Source organism: Nelumbo nucifera, chromosome 5 (genome assembly GCF_055504915.1).
Source record: "Nelumbo nucifera cultivar China Antique chromosome 5, China Antique-T2T, whole genome shotgun sequence".
Classification (NCBI taxonomy): Eukaryota; Viridiplantae; Streptophyta; class Magnoliopsida; order Proteales; family Nelumbonaceae; genus Nelumbo; species Nelumbo nucifera.
In genome coordinates, this window is record NC_142653.1 from 64,193,248 (window position 1) to 64,207,788 (window position 14,541).

The following is a 14,541-nucleotide window of genomic DNA, read 5'->3' on the forward strand; positions in this document are numbered from 1 at the left end:
CCAGGGTGTTTAGAGCCCTTCTGAGCTCTAGAAGCCTTCTTCAGTTGTAATGTATATTGGGCCCCATGCCTAGCTTTGGCTCTTGTGTGGGGCCTCTTTGTATTCTTTTTTTTTATGATTTTAATAAATTTACCTTACCTTTTTGAAAGAAAAAATCAGTACTAGTGAATGTAGATGTCCCCCACTCTTTTGTAGGTGTAGCAAGAGACTCCGAAGTTTATCCATCAAATCAGAGTGGTCTAGGGAAGAAGATGAAGCAGAAATGGGCTGAACGCCACTGCCAACAGTGGCCAAATGAGCATTGCCTTTCCTCCTTGTCTTCAACATTGGTTTCAAATAAGGATTTAATTTCCAACATCTGTCCTTGGTATGTCTAGGCTTCTTACATTACTCACACACCACATCTTTAGGCTTTTCATTGACAGTGTGCTTGTTTGTGCTTTACTTGAGTTTAGATGACATAAAGGTTGAGTGCTCAGTCACCAGAGGTTGCATCATTAGTAGCTCTTCTACTCTCCTTCCCCTGCAGCAGGGAGTAGGTAGCTGAAAGAGCGACAATATCTGCACTAAGAATGTGTTGCCTTGTAAAGTTAAACACAGGATTCAATCAACCAGAAAGTCAAATACTCTATTCTCCTTAATATACCTCTGGTACTGCTCATTGTCTATAGGGCCTTTACATTACAAAACCTTCAAGTGTTCTATTTCTTCCCAAAGTGATTGTAGGGAAAAAACACATGGGCACTGATCCTTGACGCATACTACAACTTCTCTTTGAATATGATGCACTCTAGTTGTATTCTTAGTTTGGGAGTAGGTAGCAACAACTCTATCCCAAGTATCTTTGGTAGTGGATAGGAACATATAGATACTGGCAATATGAGGTTGAATTGAGCAAACCAACCATGACATTACCAACAAGTTGTCTTTCTCCCATTTAGCAAACTTTGGATCTTCAGGCTTCAACTTCACTTCCTTGTCTGTAATAAATCCCAACTTACCTCTTTCTATGATGGTAAGTTAAGTTGATTGAGACCACTCCAGAAAGTTTGTTCCATTGAGTTTCACTATTGTTATCATGCTATTAGAGGTCTCCACATTTCCAAGAAGTGCATTGGAAGTACTTGACACATCCTTGGTCAAAACACGGTTGAAAGCAAAAAATTAAAATTGGCTAGTGGCAAAATAGGAGCGAAAAATCTCCCCAAATCTTTCTAGGGTTTAGAAAAATATGAGGCATCTTCCTGTTAATCTAGAAACTTAAAATGAGCCAAGTGAACTAGGTTTCTTGCTGAAAAACTCCTTCAATATTATAGAGAAAGGCCCAACGTTGAATCTAGATTTTTAACCGATTTTTGCTGGGAAAACCACAATATCTTATGGAAGCTTCAAATGACTACAAGAGTCGTACAAAAATGTTTCTAAAATCAGTGGTCTGACGCCAGCTGGTCTCCCTTGTAGACGGAGTCAGTAAAAAATGTCTGCCCATGACCAAGAGGTGCTCAGATACCAAGTTGATACCTAGGAGCTCTGATACCAAGAAGAAGAGGATTTGTTTGATTGTGGTGTATTGGCTACTATTCACACCCACAGACATAATATTTCTAATCTGAGAACAAATTACAATAGTGCCCTTATTTGGTGGCCTGACTACAAATGAGTTTAAAGACATAAAAACCGTTACGATGCTATTTATTCTGAACATATTTGATACTTATGCACTCTAGCATCTGAGGGCAGTTACTTTGTGCAAAAGAAATGCCAAAGTTTAGGACCGTATCCAGTCTCTCTCTCCCAAGACCCCATATAGCAGGTGCCTGGGACCAACGTTGAGTAATGGCCTTCTTTTAGGCATTGTAGCAACAAAATTATCTGGCAATGCTTCTATATGTATTGTTAGTTATGCTTTTGCATCACAGATTTCTGTTGCAAAGAGTTGATCTGTGAACATTAATTTGAGGAGCCATATATCTTTTAGTCACTACTTGTCTGTTCATATGAGTACCACTAGTCTGATCATTTTCATTCTTGTTAACGTTATTTGTCATCATCATCTTTGACTATCATTTAATGTGTTAATATGAAGCTAATTCTGTTAAAGAAGATAAAAAAAAGCTTATTCTGTTAGAGTTGTGGTCTTTCCTTGATGATTTGGTGGTTGTCAACCTAATATAACTGTCAACAGGAGGAGGTTGCAAAAGAGTTTGGTATCCCAGTGCAGTTCCAGCGTTTTTAGCTTTGGGCAAAGCGTCAAAACCATACTTATCGCCCCAATCGGCCATTGACACATCAAGAAGAAGCACAATCTGTGAGTACTTTCTGCTGTTATCTCTTGTCTATGTATGATATTCTACTCTTATGTTCTATTTGTTATTATGAAGCAGAAACAATTATGACCTATAACTTGGGGGGGGGGGTGAACCAAGTTTAGGCCTGACCCCATGACCTAAACCTTAAATCTAGGCCTAGTACAATCAAAGTCAATGCCCAAGTTTACCAACCCAAGCTTAGTTCAAGCTAATCCTATCACCACTTTCAGCTTATGTGAGCTTGGTCTGATCTAGGCAAATCCAAGTTCAGGCCTGACCCCATGACCTAAACCTTAAATCTAGGCCTAGTACAATCAAAGTCAATGCCCAAGTTTGCATTTTAACTTTTCATTTAGGTTTTATAAGTCTTTTATTTTTAATTTTTGGTATTGGGCTTGGGCTTCTATGAGCTAGGTATGACCTAGGGAAATTGGTGGGCATGGTTTTCAAAACTGGACCGAACTGGACAATCAAACTGGAAAAACTAGGAACTAGTCAGGTGACCGGTTCTGTTTTACCTCAGAACCATTATTTCCCCAAAAAACGTTGATTTGGTCAGCAAACCACTGACCCAAGTGGTCGAACCGTCCAACGGTTTGTCTATTATTTATTTATTTTTTGTCAAAACGGGCCATCCATTCAGTTCGAATGGTCGAACCTTGACTTGGGAATCGAACCCCCGATCGGTTCATTCTTCGGTTCAATTTTAAAAACATTGTTGGTGGGGGTTTGAAAGCCTTCTTGGAACTCATGTTTTGCAAAAGCCCAAGCCAAGCTTGCCCAAGTTGCACCCCTACCATCGTTCTAATAATTTTTAGGTTCCATAAGAAGAGGGAAAGACCATATATATGTAGCCACAGGAACCTATTGTTTTCCACCTCTTCACTGTCATTATTGGACACTCTAGCACACAAGCTCCATTTGTTTAGTAGCACAACTACACCATTGAGAGGAGACCTTGGATGTGTCTACTTCCCTGCTCAAGGGAAAGATGAAGAGGAAAAGAACCCCTACTAGATGTTTGACCCTCATCACCGAGGTGTTTCCCCATTTTTTGGACCACCCAACTTACCACCTGCCTGCAATCTAGGGGGTGCAACTTGGACGGGCTTGGGTTAGTAATTTTTTAAATTCTTCAAATCAGGTATGTGACTTGCAGCCCTATTACAATGTCCCACTTCTTCCACAAAGCAGCCCACTAAACAGCACTTGAAGCATTTTCTTTCCTCCACCACCTTAGAACTAGTGACAATGCACATGGTAACCATGGCCAGATCCTAACTCATTGTTTCAACGAATGATTATTTAGATGAACCCTGCAACCATTATAGCCTGGCCCACTGTTTTGGGCAACCCTTTGACAACACTGGCTGCCAATTCTAGGCAACCATGGCACAACCATTGAATCCTAAGTCAGGGCTACTGCATCAAATCTGTTTAGATACAATCAAGATACAAGAAGTGAATGCCATGACCTTCGTATCCGTTCAGTGTGAACTGTTGGTTGCTGCTTTTTCTGAATTAGCCATCATCATCTTGAGGATATTAGTAGAAGTGGTTGCAAATATTGTAACTCTAAAAGTGATATTTAAAGTTACAATTTTCTTATATTGGTAAATAGCTTTAAAGTATGTTTTATTGCTCATATAATTTCTATAGGTCTGTATTTTTAATATTGTTGAGCAAAGCAACTACTACAATCACAGGAGACTATGTAAGGAGAAATTTACATTCTTTATGATGACTTTTTTTCCCCTTTTTCTTGGTAAGCCTTTATTAGCTTGTAGTTTTGGTTGGATTACAAGTTTTCAGCCAGCAGCATATTTCCATTAATGCCTTTACTAAAACATATTTCTAGCATTGCTTTTGATCAGTAAAACCGTCTGTATTGATGGTATGATTTTTAATCAATGTTTTAGCTTTCATTATATATACTTTTAATTTTAATTGGTTTGAACATTGTACATACCTGGAAAGCAGGTGTAGTAGACTATTCTGTTATCAATTTTTTTACCTGTTTATTATATCCCCAATTTGATTAATTTTATATATGTCAAAAGTTCTCAAGGATACAATCTTTTAGTATAAGCCTTTGATAATCTTAGATTCAGGTAAGTTTTGCATGCTTGCAGAGGGGGAGTCATTATATATCTATTATTGATTTATATATCTGTTGATTTTTTCTTTAATTGAATGAGTTTTATGTAAATCTCCTTATGACTATTATTTGGAATTTTAGTTTAGATAAGTGTTTTATAGATACCGAGATTACTTTGTAGGGACGTCATTTAATAGGAAAATAGATACAATTCACAGCTAGGTGATTTTGTTTGTTTTGCAATCATATATATTTTGTTTTGGTCAATAACTGAGATTTCATTAAATGATTTAAAAAGGAGTACATGAAAGGGGAGCTAAAATATCTTAACTCCCTACAACTGTCACCCAAAATACAACAACAGTTACAATGAGATTTCATTAAATGATTAAAAAAGGAGTACATGGAAGGGGAGCTAAAATATCTTAACTCCCCACAACTTACCCAAAATACAACAACAATTACAATTGAGCCCCAAAAAATAGAATTCCTATTCACCCCTTGTCTAGATAATCCATAAAAGAATTAACACTTCTTTTTATCCACGTGCATTGAACTTCCATGTCCTTGGTCAACCATTTATATTTCCTTTTTTCATTGCTGTAACTCTAGAGTCTTGAGTTGTCTTAGTAGGAATCTTCTGAACTAAAAAATAATATGAAAGAAAGTAGTTTCTTGAAGAGAGAAGGAAGAGAGAAGGAGAAGAAGAGAAGTTGAAAAGAAAAGAGAGCAATAATCTGTCCGCCCCTTTCACTTGTTATTTATACTAAAATAATAAAACAAAGACAACTATGCCCTTATAGGGCGGCAAAACATAAAACAACATATATAACACTTAAAAACATAATAAAATTTGGATTCACATAACTACTATGGTCCCCACCTCCTATCTAACAACTAACATAAAACATCTACTCATAAAACTAATTAATCTTCAACACTCCCCCTCAAGTTGGGAGTAATTGTCACACATTCCCAACTTGCGTAGATCATGTTCAAGTTTGTTATTTGCCACCCCTTTAGTGAGAACATCAGTCAGTTGCAACTCTGAAGAGACATAAGGCAAACAAATTTCTCCGGTTGTTATCCTTTCTCTTATAAAGTCTATCAACTTCAATGTGTTTTGTCCTATCATGTTGAATTGGATTGTGGGCAATATTGATTGCAGCCTGATTGTCATAGTATAACATCATAGGTTCCTCTACTTTTACCTTAATCTCACTCAAAAGAGATCTAGCCCAAATAAGTTTCGATTTATTGTTGCTCTCTAACACTAGGAACATTGAGGACAATGTTCATCTTAAGTATGAGGGAGTTAGACTGTGGCTATGCACTTCAATCAGCCCAACACTTATATACATGCATTGACAGTCCAAATAGATTGAAAATAACCTCGAGATCATTGCTGTTTATTAGGTGAATTCAAAGAGGAAATATAATGAGTTGAGGGAGACCACTGTATGTGTTAGTTTTTATTATTGTGAATGATCCAACTGAGCACAATGCATGAAGTTAAGGGAGCTGAATATGACTTTCATCATGACCAGCCCTAACTACTTTCATGTGTATGATGCACTTGATTGATTTATTAATGATCACTCAAGGTAGTCCATATCTGAATTGCTAATGCATGAGGTTCAACAATTGAAAAAGGCAAAAGAAAAGAAGAAAAGAAAAAGGACAAAGTCCAATTAACTCTGCTGTCATGAACTGAATAGTAAAACTAGCGGTTTATGATATGAGTTTAGTCCCAACTCCGCTATTCCGAGCTGAATAGTAAAACTAGCAATTTGGAATATGAGTATTGTTATCTGCCTCAAGCCTGTGACCAGTGTGAGATGGAGCATAAAATGCACTCACACCAAAAGAAAAAAAAAGAGAAAAAGAAAAAGAAGAAAGAAGAAAATGCCCCGTGTGAGATGGAGCATAAAATGCACTCACACCAAAAGAAAAAAAAAGAGAAAAAGAAAAAGAAGAAAATACCCCGTGTGAGATGGAGCATAAAATGCACTCACACAAAAAAAAGGGGGAAAGAAAAGAAAAAAAATTCGGTGACGGCTGAGGTTCAAAGGGACAAAAGTTGGTTGAACATTCAATGAGGTGCAGTGACAGATTTGAGACCTAGCAAAGTGATGGTTAATTTTGACGGTCAAGGAGCTGATTTACATATTGAATGGAAGTGAATGTTGGAACTTGAAGAATCTCATATTCTCCCATTCCTTGGCTCTTATGTATGTGATAAGAATGGTAGTTCATAGGAATTGATCAGAATACTTACACAAGTTTCCTAACTACTCAATGCATTCTCCTCCTAAAAATTCATCCGGTAAATGGTGAGAATAAGGGGGGATGATCAGTTTATCGCTGATGTCTTTGCTTGAGGACAAGCAAAAGCTTAAGTGTGGGGGTATTTGATGTGTGCACAATTTACATATAAATTTTGATGTTTTATGCATGGTTTTGGTGCTAATAAATTAAGTAAATTAGATTTCTATTTATTTAATTTATTAAATTATTCAAGTAATTAATAATTTATTTAACTAATAAGTTATTTCTCTCTCTCTCTCTCCGAGCCTAATATTTAGGGCTATCTCAGTTGGGATTAAACCGGTCCACGGGCTATGCCAGGTTCAAGTCGGTCTTTGTCTTCATATTAGCAAAAAGCCTGGGCTGGCCATCAAGCCTAGACCTTAAGCTTGAGGCCGACCCTCATATAAAGCCCAAAGCATGACTAGGAAATTTTAATTCTTTATTTCTCTTATTTTATTGCCTAATCATTTATATATTTATATTATTAAGTTAAATAATTTTATTTATTTATTCTTATTAAAAAATTTGCTAAAAATCCCTCTTCCATAATTGTTGCTAAATATCTAATTATTTGTAATGATGCCATTAATAAACATCTATTATTTTATTAAGTTAAAAAAATATTTATCTAATTTAGGCCAGGTTCAGGCTAGGCTTTGTCAGGGTTGGGATTTTGTCAAAATTTCAATAGGCCCAACCTGAAGCCTGAGCCCGAAACAGTGTAAACTATTAACTCGGTACAACCCGACTTGCACCCCTAAAATTTCCCCTCCCCCACTCTCCACCCCAATGGGGTGTCCCTCCTTTAACCATCCATATTTATTCCCCCCCAGCCCCCCAAATTCCACCCCTGCAAAAGAACATATTCAAGCCCAAGTACGAGCCCAGCCCAACCATTGGTCCTAAATATTGAGTTGAGCCTGGCCAAGGAGATTATTATTCTTGTTGGTGATGATGGAATCAGGTTATCGGGTAATGCTTTTGATTCTCAATTTTATTTTGATAGGCAAGTACTCTCTTTCTTTGTAATCCGAGTTGGTTCAGATTGATGTGCTTTGCGTAAATTTAATAAATCTTTTATAATACATTTTTTAGCTTTTTTTTCCTAATTAGACAAAGAACTGTTGTTGGTTGTATTTTGCAATAATTAATAGATGTTTGAGATAGTTTTAGGGACTTGTTAGATGCTTGAATATCATGTTTTTTTTTTCTTTTTTTTTTCCTTTTGAATTTTGGTTCATTCGTGCAATCTCTCTCTCTCTCCCTGGGCAGATTTTTAGGGACTTGTTAGATGCTTGAATATTGTGGTTTTTTTCTTTTATTTTCCCTTTGAATTTTGGTTCATTCATTCAATCTCTCTCTCTCTTCCTCTCCCTGGGCAGATTTTTAACTTTCTAGCTCCCTTTTGAGTACAAATCATTATGTCCAATTTTTTCACCGGTGCTTCTTAATTTTCATTGGTCATTTAATTGTTCAGAAGGAAAAGGTTTGCGGTTTGCCAACAATCATGAATTTTTAGCAATAATGGCCCTGTCCAAAACTTTATTCACATCTCTCTGACAAATCAATGTTGGACACATTACTCTAACTCCTCAAAAAATTACCAATTGAAAATTAGTTATTAATTGGAGATATGCTCAGCTTGGTTGTTAGCTTGTAAAAGACCAAGAAAATGCAATCTGTCATGAATTTGTGCCCACATGCTGGTTTTGACAAAGTACTAGAATTTTAATCCATACCAACACCAGCAAAGAAACATTTGAAAGTTTACCACATGCTTTGAAATGGATTTATTCTTGTTTAATGTTTTGTGAATATCTTCTTGTCAATATGGGCACTCAATCTGTTGTTGCAAGTGTAAATATCTTCTAATGCTGTTATTATTTGATTACTTTAAATGGATTTATTTCGTTTAAGACTCATCTTTATAATGAAACATCAGGCGTAGTATGCATTGCTTTTCTTGTCAATATGGGTGCCCAATCTCTTGCAAGTGTGAACCTGATGTTGGTAAGTTGTTTGGCAAGCTTTTGCGGATATTTAATATTTTTCCTGAATATTCATCATTGCTGAGAGGTTTGAGAGATTAGAAAGGACTGCTATGGAGAGGGAGAGTGCTCCACCTCATGAAAGTGAAATGGAGTTTGTGGGCCTGAAAATCACCATTTAGCATTTGACTATATAGAGCTGAAAGAAAGTAGGAAGGTGTTATGGAGGAAGTTATTATAGATAAATATGGGTTGGTAGTCAATAATGCCTGTAACTTAAGAAATAAATAATAGACACTTCAGCACTCCCCTTCAAGTTGGAGCACAAATATCATAGAACTCCAACTTGTTACTATATGTTTTGGTCTATAGCCATCTTTTCTTCTTTATATGTCAATTATTGGCTATTTTAACTTTTTTCTCTTTATTGTTACTAATTTGCTTTAGTACATCTCTATAGCTCCACACTGCTGTTTTCTCATCTTTTAGCCACCCTATCAACACTTGAGAGTTCCCTTCAACGATTACTTTGCTTTCTCATCTTTTGCTTTATCCCATTTATCCATCTTGTGCTTTTTCTCATCTTTTGCTTTTTCTAACCTGGAATATTCATATGACCTGTAACTTATGGAGGAAGTTATTATAGATAAATATGGGTTGGTGGTCAATAATGCCTGTAACTTAATGGTTTCTTAGAGTAATTATTTGTGTTCCTGAATTACTGGTGTGGTAGAAACTAATGTTGGAAATGGTGACAGGGCGACTTTTAGATTACTGCCATGTGAGGGAATTCGCTCAAGTCCTTATAAGTAGTATAGTACCCGTCTTTTATTGCTAGTAGGAATACATTATATTCTCACAATTAGGGGTGTCGCAGATTGTTGTTGGAGCCAAGGATTTGCAGGTATGGGAAAGATAAAAGGGTTGTGGATTTGTCTTGGTTGGTTGGGTTTGGTTGTTTATTGTGGCTGTTTTCTTTGGTCAGAAAGCTTGATGTATGAGGTGTTTTTTTATCTTGTTTAGTTATGGTGTTTGGTCTGGAGTTGTGATTCGAAGGTTTATTGTTTTTTCCTTTTCTCTTGGCTTATTTCTAGTCACCTTTCTTGCAATCTTCTTTTTCTCTTAATAAATTTTATTCCTAAAAAGAAAGAATAGAGAGAGATATGAGAAGAACTAGGGTCGAAAGCAGTAGAGATCGAGAGTCAGTTTGTCTCTCTAACTGTTGCCTCTTTTATTGATTTACTAATGAAATGACAAATTACACCTTTGCTCTTAACTAAGAAAAGAGATAAATTATATCACATAATATAAGTAAAATACCAACTATACCCCCGCTGAAGATAAATAGAAAAGAAATAAATAATAGCCACTTCAACACTCCCCTTCAAGTTGGAGCACAAATATCATAGAACTCCAACTTGTTACTATATGTTTTGGTCTATAGCCATCTATGTCAATTATTGGCTATTTTAACTTTTTTTCTCTTTATTGTTACTAATTTGCTTTAATACATCTCTATAGCTCCACACTTCTGCTTTCTCATCTTTTAACTTGAGAGTTCCCTTCAACGATTACTCTGTTTTCTCATCTTGTGCTTTTTCTCATCTTTTGCTTTTTCTAACCTGGAACCACCTCCCATGCCTGGAGGTCCTGGGTTGCCTGAGCTACTTCCATCAAAATTTAATATTATATAATAGCCGATCTCTTTGTCCTAGGACGATTTAAGGGGAAGGGGTCCATCTCCTTTCCAGTTTGAGAATATGTGGCTTTATCACCCATGATTCAAAGAAATTGTTTGGGAATGCTGGACAAAGACTTATAACTGAAGCCTAATAAGATGTTATCTACATTATTTAACAAATCCAGCCAAACCTATCGAGACATTAACTAAAGAAGACCATCAATGCAAAACGTACCTGAAATCAAATTAAACCAGCCCAAGATTTTCCAAACAAACTTAACCTATTAAGACAAAGCCAAATTAAAGACCACAAAGTTGAAATTAGATGAATACAATTTTCGATGACTCACTTTCAAACTAACCGATCTAGATACTAAAGAAACCAACTCAACATTCTTAAACCCATCTGGTAAACACCGATTATTGCTAAGGTTAATCAAACCATTCAATGAAATTCCACATAACTAACTATCCTATTAGAACCAATTAAACATTATCGAAAATAAACCAAGCCCTCACCAACCAACCAATCATCAACCAAATCTATACCAATTGACAATACTTAGTAGAACACTGAACTCCCTCTACTAACTTAACCAAATCAAACAAACCTAGGTAAAGTGGGAAAACAATTCAACTCATTTAGAAAAGTAACCCACACATACCTACTCAAACAAACCAATATACTTGGATCAATTCAAACAATACCTTTTAAGTCATTAAGACATGATGTTGGTAAGTTGTTTGGCAAGGTTTTGCGGATAAGACATCATTGCTGAGAGTTTTGAGAGATTAGAAATGACTCTTATGGAGAGGGAGGGTGCTCCACCTTATGAAAGTGAAATGGAGTTTGTGGGCCTGAAAGTGGTCAATAATGCCTGTAACTTAAGAATATCCATATGACCTATGGTTTCATAGAGTAACTATTTGTGTGGTAGAAACTGATGTTGGAAATGGTGACAGGGCGACTTTTAGATTACTGCAGTGTCCAACTTTTGGACAATCCGTCTTTTATTGCCAGTAGGAATACATTATATTCTTACAATTAGGGGTGTCACAGATTGTTGTTGGAGCCAAGGATTTGCAGGTATGGGAAAGATAAAAGGGTTGTGGATTTGTCTTGGCTGGTTGGGTTTGGTTGTTTCTTGTGGCTGTTTTCTTTGGTCAGAAAGTTTGATGTATGAGGTGCTTTTTTATCTTGTTTGGTCTGGAGTTGTGATTCGAAGGTTTATTGTTTTTTTCCTTTTCTCTTGGCTTACTTCTAGTCACCTTTCTTGCAATCTTCTTTGTTTCTCTTAATAAATTTTATTCCTAAAAAGAAAGAATAGAGAGAGATATGAGAAGAACTAGGGCCGAAAGTAGTAGAGATCGAGAGTCATGTCTCTCTAACTGCTACCTCTTTTATTGATTTACTAATGAAATGACAAATTACACCTTTGCTCTTAACTAAGAAAAGAGATAAATTATATATAAAGTACCAACTATACCCCCGTTGAAGATAAATAGAAAAGAAATAAATAATAGACACTTCAACACTCCCCTTCAAGTTGGAGCACAAATATCATAGAACTCCAACTTGTTACTATATGTTTTGGTCTATAGACATCTTTTCTTCTTTATATGTCAATTATTGGCTATTTTAACTTTTTTCTCTTTATTGTTACTAATTTGCTTCAATACATCTCTATAGCTCCACACTGTTGCTTTCTCATCTTTTAGCCACCTATCAACACTTGAGAGTTCCCTTCAACGATTACTCAGCTTTCCATCTTGTGCTTTTTCTAACCTGGAACCACCTCCCATGCCTGGAGGTCCTGGGTTGCCTGAGCTACTTCCATCAAAATTTAATATTATGTAATAGTCTTTAGGTGGATCCTAATCTTTTTGTGCTTTACTCTTCCGTGAAATGGATAAAGCCACCTCCCTCCAATTCCTTCTAATATCATCATGGGAATATGACAAGAAAATATCCAAGTTTTTTTACCCAGTGAATCACCCTTCCTATGACGCCTTCAAAGACTATTGTTTCTCTCCTTCCATTTACGGATTGGTTCTTGTGTCGGATAGGCTATACATGTCTTGTCCCAATAATAACTGAAAATTTATTTACTTTTTTACTAAATTAAATTAATCATTTTTTTTGTTTTAATAGATTAAATAAATTATTCTCCATAAATTTTTTTATTTAATTCAATCTGTGACCAATATTTACGGTTGTCAATGGTGCGGGTTTGGATTTGGGTAGCTTGGACCAGTCTTGCACCAATCACAAGTGAATATTTATTTATTTTTTGCTAAAGTTATTTATTGATTTATCTATTTTACAAAATTAAGTAAATTATTATCCATAGATTTCTATTTACCTAATTTACTAAATTCTTAATTAATGAATTATTTTCCTAATAAATTATTTTTCTCTCATCCCGGAGCCTATTTTTAGGGCAATCAATATGTTTGGTCAGGTGTGTGATAGGATGTACCTGTCATGTCCCAATAAAAAATGAAATTTTATTAATTTATTTTACTAAAACAAATTAATCATTAATTTTTGTACAAAATTAAGTAAATTGTATCCATAGATTCCTATTTATCTAATTTATTAAACTTTTCAAGTAATTAATAATTCATTTAACTAATAAGTTATTTCTCTCTTTCTCACTCTCTCCCCCTCCAACCTGAGCCTAATATTATCAATAGTACAAGTATCCGTTGGTCGGGCCACGTTTAATTTGGGCTCTGCCTTTATATCAACATAACTTATTAAAGCCTAAGACTAAGCCTAGGCCAACCATCAAACTGAGATTTTGAGCGTGCTTGATCATATAAAGCTCGGATTGCGATAAGGAAAGTTTTATTATTTGTTTATCTCATTTCGTAGAAATCTCTCTTCCATATTTGTTGCTAACTTGTAACTATTTACAATGATGCCATTAATGAAGAGCTAACTATTCTCTCTTATTTTCTTGTCTATTTATTTATATACTTATTTTGAAAAGTTAAAAGATTTTGTTGATTTAATTTACTAGATTATTTAATTATTTTCCTCTCTTTATTACCGCTCTGTGTTCAACATTTAAAGGTTGTCAATGGGTGGGGTTTGTTCTACGTAGCTTGGATATTTTATTTATTTTATTAAATTAAATTATTCATTTATATATTTTACAAAATTATGTAAATTATTATCCATAGATTTCTATTTATTTAATTTACTAATTTATTCCATTAATTAATAATTTATGAACAGGTTAGGGTTTGAGTTGGGATTAAACCTATTCACAGGTAGTGGCATGTTCGGGAAGGGCTTTGTCTTTATATCAATAGAATATATTGGTACGGGTTTGGATTTGGATAGCTTGGACCAGTCTTACACCAATCACAAGTTAATATTTATTTATTTTTGCTAAAGTTAATTATTAATTTATCTATAGATTTCTACATACTTAATTTACTAAATTCTTAATTAATGAATTATTTTCCTAACAAATTATTTTTCTCTTATCCCAGAGCCTATTTTTACGGCAATCAATATGTTTGGTCAGGTGTGTGATAGGTTGTACCTATCGTGTCCCAATAATAAATGAAATTTTATTAATTTATTTTACTAAAACAAATTAATCATTTGTACAAAATTAAGTAAATTGTTATCCATATATTCTTATTTATTTAATTTATTAAACTATTCAAGTAATTAATAATTCATTTAACTAATAAGTTATTTATCTCTTTCTCTCTCTCTCTCTCTCTCCCCTCCAACCTAAGCCTAATCGTTATCAATAGGATATGTATCGGTTGGTCGGGCCACGTTTAGTTTGGGCTCTGCCTTTATGTCAACATAACTTATTAAAGCCTAAGTCTAAGCCTAGGCCAACCATCAAGCTGAGATTTTGAGCATGCCTAATCATATAAAGCTCGGATTGCGATAAGGAAAGTTTTATTCTTTGTTTCTCTCATTTCCTAGAAATCTCTCTTCCATATTTGTTGCTAACTTGTAACTATTTACAATGATGCCATTAATGAAGAGCTAACTCTTCTCTCTTATTTTCTTGCCTATTTATTTATATACTTATTTTGAAAAGTTAAAAGATTTTGTTGATTTAATTTACTAGATTATTTAATTATTTCCCTCTCTTTATTACCGCTGTGTGTCCAACATTT

The 14,541-nt window shown here is 35.0% G+C and overlaps 1 pseudogene across 1 annotated transcript in view; it reads left to right on the top strand.

Annotated features, from left to right (window-relative positions):
* The window catches only part of LOC104587665 (ubiquitin C-terminal hydrolase 12-like), a 46,204-nt pseudogene extending 38,624 nt beyond the window's left edge, over positions 1 to 7,580 (top strand). Inside the window, exon 16 of the transcript XR_016076209.1 lies at positions 2,186 to 7,580. The product of XR_016076209.1 is annotated as a ubiquitin C-terminal hydrolase 12-like (transcript). The remainder of the gene's footprint in view (positions 1 to 2,185) is intronic.
* The last annotated feature ends 6,961 nt before the right edge of the window (positions 7,581 to 14,541 follow it).